Raw genomic sequence first — 6,761 nt, forward strand, 5'->3', positions numbered from 1 at the left:
GAAAGAAGCAAAAATCATGAAAGAAGTACGTCAAGCAGGCATGCATGAGGAGCAATTTCTCATGAGTCCCCCAGTTCCACTGACCAGGCAGCAACAATAGAGATGCAGCACCTGCAAGGAGGAAGCGACTGATTAACATGGTTGCTGACCTTTGACTGGGCCTTCCCTGTGCATTGCCATTATAAGGCTCTTGGCCATGGGAAACAACAGGGATGGGGCTGTAGGTCTGTGGGAGCAGAGCGCCTGACCTGTCTGCTGAAGGTCCCTGGTTCAGTTCTTGGCCTCCCTAGACAGGGTTTGCAAAAGCTCTGGAGAGCTGCTGCCAGTCAGAGTAGACAGTACTGAACTAGAGGGACCAATGGCCTGACTCAGTCGAGGCAGCAGCAGCCTATGTTCCTGGGACCTCATTGCTGAATGACGTAGCACAATATGAACTGTTTTAATTCTGCTTCCAACTGTTTTGCCTGCAGTGCTAAAGGACCCATGTGTAGGAGCAACACTTCTTCACAAGAGCCCCTGGAAGGTAGGTCAGCATCATTATTCTCCTGGCTGGAGGTTGCGAGATCAGCAGATTGATGGAGGCCACGGGGTGGGGGGGCGTTGGTGTCTGAGTGGTGCCTTTTCCCTGCTGCAAGGAAGCTCTTTCTGTGAACGACTCTTGCTCGGCTGAAAGATGATGGTGCCGTGGGCACCCAGTCCAGCCTGGGCCGTGCTCTCCCAAAGCAGTGCCATGCCGTGGGGTGCATCTGGGCCCCACCCACCGGCTGGCACCCTGGACTGTCCTCTGAGCCATGCAGGAGCTGCTCCCACCTGGGAGAACGTCGGAAGGGCGCCTGAACCGAGGACCTCCTGCCTTGCAAGCTGAGCCCTGGGCCCGGGCCAGCTGGCAGACAGGCATGTGCTTGCTGATGGCAATCGGCTCGGGGGCCCCTCTTGGGCTCCGCCCCCCACCCCAATATTCCAAGCCCTCCCCACCCAGATCCTGCCTTGAGGAGCCGGGATGAATAATGCATGGACTTGCCTCTTCCACACACCCCGTCGCCCGCGGAGGCCATGGCAGGCTGCCTCCCTCCCACCACCCTGGCCGATACAGCGATAGTCTTGCGGTAATGAAATATTGATGGGGTCTCAGTTGCACAGAGAGAGGGGATGAAGTCATCATCTCCTTGCCGGCAGAAGCAGGGAGGAGGAGGAGGAGAGCTGGGGACCCGCGTTGCCAGGCGGAGGGGGAGATGAGGGTGAGGGGAGAGCCAGACGACAACGGCGCTCAAAGAAAGTTGTTGGTTGCTGCTCCCAGAAAAGCTGGCACCATCTTACACAGGAAGCTGCCATATCCTGAGTCTGACCCTGGGTCCCTCTAGCTCAGTACTGTCTACCCAGACTGGCAGCAGCTTCTCCAAGGCTGCAGGCAGGAGTCTCTCTCAGCCCTGTCTTGGAGCTGCTGCCAGGGAGGGGACTCGGAACCGTCTGCATCCCCTAAGGGCATGCTCACACATGTAGTCTCCCATTCAAATGCAAACCAGGGAGGACCCTGCTTAGCAAAGGGGGACAAGGCATGCTTGCTACCCCAAGACCAGCTCTCCTCCCCACCACCAGCTCTTCTCCGTCTTCTTTCGCCACAAAGAATGGTTGGAACAGTCTCCTCTCTCCCCACCCCATAATCCGTCTGGGTTGCTGCCGTCTGTTTGTCCGTGTACAGGCCACGCCTGCAGCAGACGGGGCCCTTGGGTGTCAGGCACTGTGGCACAGGAAACAGGGCATTCATCAGCCATGTGGCTGGGAGGGCTACGTGGCAGTGCGTGTCCAATTCGCAGGGTTGCCACCAGAACAGCACTGACCAACCCAGGATGGCTGGATGCATCTGTGGGTTGCCCCCTGCTCAACCACCTCAGGGACGTCTCTTATCCACGTCACTTGCTCCCGGCTTTGCCCAAGCAAGAAGCAAGAGCTCACACATGTGGGGATGGGCCCTAGCTTGGGGGCAGCGCCTCCTCTCTGTAGGCAGAAGGTCCCAGATGCCGTCCCTGGCCTCTCCAGGTAGGGAAAGGCCCCTGTCGGCAGCAACCCCGGAGAGCTGCTGCCAGTCAGGGAAGGCAGTACTGGCCTAGGTGGGACAGCAGCTGGGCTCAGTAGAAATCAATTTTCCTATGCTGACAAATCTGAGAGCCACAACTTGGCAGGGGTGGGTGGGGGGTGGCGTGGCGGCAAGGGCCCCCGAAGCAGCAGCAGAAAAGTGGACAGCTCTTATTTCCTCCTCCTTGAGCCATCCTGACTGCTCGCTCGTGCTCCTGAGGAGAGATTCAGGGGGAATTTCATGACTTGTACTAGAGTTGCTGTTCTCTAGGCTTCAGGCCTGCAGGACTTAGAGGGGAGCGAGATGGCTCTAGCATGCGTTTGGCTCTAGCATGTGTTTGGCTCAGTGCACATGGACATAAATGGTGCACTTGGGCTCAGAACACCAGCACCTCCTCTGCCACCCATAATGGCCTATCCCAGGGTTCCCAGCCTTGGGTACCCAGATGTTGTGGTTCTACAACTCCCCAAATCCTCAACCACAATGACTGAAGGCCAACAACATCTCTGAGGATCCAAGGTTCCCACACAGCACCTCACTCCCAAAATATTATCCACTCTCAGGTTTCCAAAATTCAAAACATACTATCAAATTCATGCGTTGCTCAGATTAGAAAGAAAGAAAGAAAGAATCCTAACCAACTACACTTCAGTGTTTCAGACTTCAAAAAAGCAGAGGCTCCAAGATTTCAATGGATGAAGGAAGAAGTTTTTGTCAGAAGGAGGGAGCAAGGTGCAAAGGTCTGCTCTTGGAGATCTATAGTTCAAATCAAATTTGCAAAAACAAAGAGAGAATCATTTAAAAGCAGTAATGCTGCGATTTGTGCCTCTCAATCATGATGGAAATATCAATGCTGCTGAAACACTCCCCCAGCCTCATTTCCTGTGTTAAGAAAAACGGATGTGTGTCTTTGCGTTTCTACGATACAGGCCTACTTAATGATGTAATCATACTTTCTATTGTAACAACAACAAATAAATAATACCAGTGAAAGCAAGCAATTTGGAGAAACCTTATCACTGAACTGCATTCTCCAGTGGGCAATACACAAAATCTACCTCTTAATAAATTTGCCTGAATCCTTATTTTCTTTTGCATATCTAAAATAAGTCAATTTAGTATGCAATGTCTCATCCCAAACATTTCAATGGTCTAGTAATGGTTATAATATTAGTTGATATAATGGCGACACATGATGGATCTGCTACAATATTTCTCTCCAGACCTCTTTTAAATTATTATTGCATGAATTAAAACCTAGAAAGAGGGAATTGCAACACACAGACATGTTGATGTATATACATCAGCTTCGGTGTTCTATATCCCACTGTTTACAATCCACACTTATATCCAAGACTTTCCCTTGGTTATAATGTTTGTTTATTTTAGCTGTGTCCTGCTCCTCCAGTAAGTACTGCAATACTGCTTGGTGCAGCTTATAGCAGGACAATACAAGAGATACAACCATCAAAACAGTATGAAGTTACAAATAAAACATTAAGCAGTATAAAATTAATAGATGATTAACTAAAACAGACCCCATTAAAACTGGATTTTAAAAACCCATCAAATATGAGTTGTAGTAAAAGACATTAAAGCCTCTCTAAACAGATGAGATTGAAGAGCTTTTTGAAAAACTCTGAGGAAGGGAGCACAGCAAAGTTCTTCGGGGAGGGCGTTCCACAGCCGAGGGGCCAAGACCGAGAAGGCCCCCCTCCGTGTCTCCATCAACCACATCTCAGTCAAGGGTGGAGCTGCCAGCTACTTCACCCCCAGATGTGTAGGACTTTACCCACTGTATTAATCTAGCCAGGAAGCTGTTTACAGCTAGTCAGGTATCATGTCCTAGAGGCCTCATTACAGTTCTTGCATTACCATTTATTTCACATCTTATCTCATTGTAACAGATTACAGCCTTTGTCTCAGAGCAACTCACGTGAGGGGAGGGGGGAAATGCTGAATCATCTCTGGTGAGCTGCCTGGCTGGGCTTCTCATAAAATGAATCTATATTTCTGATAGAATTAAAATGCTGCTGCCGCCACCCCTCTTGTCAACAGAGCTTGAACCTCCCTGGGCTTGGGGTGGAATCCCAGGGGAAATTCTCTATATTTTGCTACTGGATAAGTACAAAAACCTTCCACACATAGGCTTACATGTGATGTGAAAATCAACAGCTGTTGGGGGCTTGAGGAAGCTTTTGCACCAGAGAAATCCCCATTCCGCCCTCTCTTTTTCTTGAGTTAAAAACCAACTCTGAGAGGCTTGTAAAAATAAAAGAACAAAAAAACAGTTTTATTAAATTACTACAGACTGCTTCAGTCTGAGGCTTTTAGGTTTTAAATACACTCAAAAATACTTAGTAGGTTACAAAAATAGGTTGTCTTCGGCTTCAGTTTCAGGCGGCATTTAGGCACGCTTAAAAGTTTACAGAGTCTTTTGCAGCGCCTTAGGTGGGCTGAGCGTAGGCTAGTGTTTTTTATTTCAATTATGTTGCAAGCAAACAATAATAGAATAGTATCAGGAATATGCAAAAGCACACACACAGAGAAATATGTGTCTAACACATACAAATATAAGTGTCTGACTAACAAACTGTTCCATATGCTGAATCCCCTTTTCCTTGAAAACTCACCCACCTGATGAGAATCAAGCTTCCTTCAATCCTGTGTCTCAAGGATCTACAGAGTTATTCCATGAGAGAAACCTCCATGCTTGGAGGTTTCTCCATGAGGGACTATTAGGGAGCAAACTCCATTGCCCCTCACTAAGCCTTTCCACACATGCTTCTCTCCAACAAAGACCGCCCTTCTTGTTCCCAGAATTCCCAGCAACTGCTCTCTAGGTCCAACCTACCTGGTGTACTGATTGGCTGCCCTGGAGTTCTCCAGCCTGTCAGTTGAGACAAGGGTTCACTCCCTGTTAACTCTTTAGAGGGACGAGAGGCTGATCACTACACTCATTCTCTCCCCAGGTGCAGGAGTCTTTGAATTTCACATGAAGAATTATTTTTCAACACACCTACGAAGTTTCATTGTGGTGTCTTGGTACTCAAAGGAGAAGATGTGCTACAAGCAATTTCCCCAAAGGAAAAATGCCCGCAGAAGCTTTCATATACCTGTATGTTTTCCCTAGTAGGGAAAATAACAGCTTGGGGCAGGGGGCGGGGGACAACTCTTTTCAAAGGCACAGGAGGAAAGGGTTTAACTAGGATCACTAGGCTCCTGATCCAAATGAGTGGCCCTCACAGCTGCTTAGAAATGGAGCCTCCGCTCAGTAGCAGAGCATCTGCTTTGCATGGAGAAGGTCCTCAGTTCAGGCGCTGGCAGCATCTCCAGTTAAGACTGGGAACGACCCTCGAGCATGAAACTCTGGAGAGCTGCTGCCATGCAGAGTAGACCGCACTGAGCTAGACAGACCAAGGATCTGACTCAGCATCAGACAGCTTCCTACATGTAAAAATATATACTTAAAGGAACAGGAGATCCAGTTATGACTCTCCATTGTCTTGCGCACTTTGGCCCTCAGAGAGATTAAAAAATAAATAAATCCTGGATGTTGACAATGAGCCGCAATTGTATTCATAGTTCCGCTGAAGAAGGGCCTGTTCTGGTTCCTATGACATCTTCAGGCAATGGCGCTCTTACCCCCGGACCAGGGCCCCCACACCCCCTGGGGGCCCCCAAATCCTCTTTAGTCTCTCCCGGGTGGTGTGGCTGCCACACTGTGCCGTCAGCACCACTGTGACCTGTGCTGGGCGGCTGAGTGTAACCACGGCTTTAGAGGCGGGGGGGGGGGGGGGCGGAATGGAGAAAGACGTATGTGGGATGGGGATATGTTACGTTGCAAGCTGAAATGTTTCTGCTAATGCACGTTTGCATGAAAATATACCTGTTTTATATTCTTACACTCTTGTGAGTTCTGTTGCTGTTTGTGCCCTCAAGAACCCATGTGTCAAAAATACTGCATGTGGTGTGTGTGTGGGGGGGGGATGATGCTTAACTTGCCGGGGGGGGGGGGCGCTCCAAAGGCCTTTAGGACCAGACTCCAAAATTACCCAGGTGCATCTTTGCATTCAGGTTCTGCTTATTGACTCCGTGCTTGTTTCGGGAATGCTGAGCAGACCATTCTCAACAGCTCCTACATATGTTTGCCTACTAAACAACATCCCAAGTAATTGTGTAGGATTGCAACCCTAACTTATTTTGTTAACTTCTGCTGCTTTTGCAGCAGTTGTGAATTTAAACATTTGGCTGTGTTTCTGTCTAATTATATTGTGTCTTTATATTCTGTTAGCTGCCTTTATATTGGTTTACAAAGCAATGTGGGGTAGAAATTGTTTAGCTAAATTCACTTTTTAAATGTCTATATATAAACTTCTTATATTTAAATATATATATTTCAGAAATATTATTATTGTGCAGTAGTCTAGCACCATCATTGTAGATGGCACTTGTCTATGTTGCTTATGAATGTCTCTGCCCACAAGGAGCTTGCAATCTAAACTTCAGGACCAGGAAGAGAAAGTGGTGCCAAGGGCAATGAAAGATGAATGAAAGCGAGTGCCAATACTTTGCCCATACTTTGGCTTGGCTTGGTGAGGATTCAGAAGTTAATATCCTCCTTCAGGTAACAGGTTGAGCCTTCTGACTAGCATATGTTGTACTCTGGCAAAATAAGGTTGGGCTG

The 6,761-nt window shown here is 48.4% G+C and overlaps 1 long non-coding RNA gene across 1 annotated transcript; it reads left to right on the forward strand.

The window, feature by feature from the left end:
• On the forward strand, positions 1–5,841 carry LOC128328101 (uncharacterized). Its single transcript, XR_008309013.1, has 3 exons — positions 1–25; positions 471–523; positions 5,047–5,841. It is a non-coding gene; the product is annotated as an uncharacterized LOC128328101 (long non-coding RNA).
• Positions 5,842–6,761: the final 920 nt, after the last annotated feature.

This window comes from Hemicordylus capensis, chromosome 5, assembly GCF_027244095.1.
Source record: "Hemicordylus capensis ecotype Gifberg chromosome 5, rHemCap1.1.pri, whole genome shotgun sequence".
NCBI lineage: Eukaryota > Metazoa > Chordata > Lepidosauria > Squamata > Cordylidae > Hemicordylus > Hemicordylus capensis.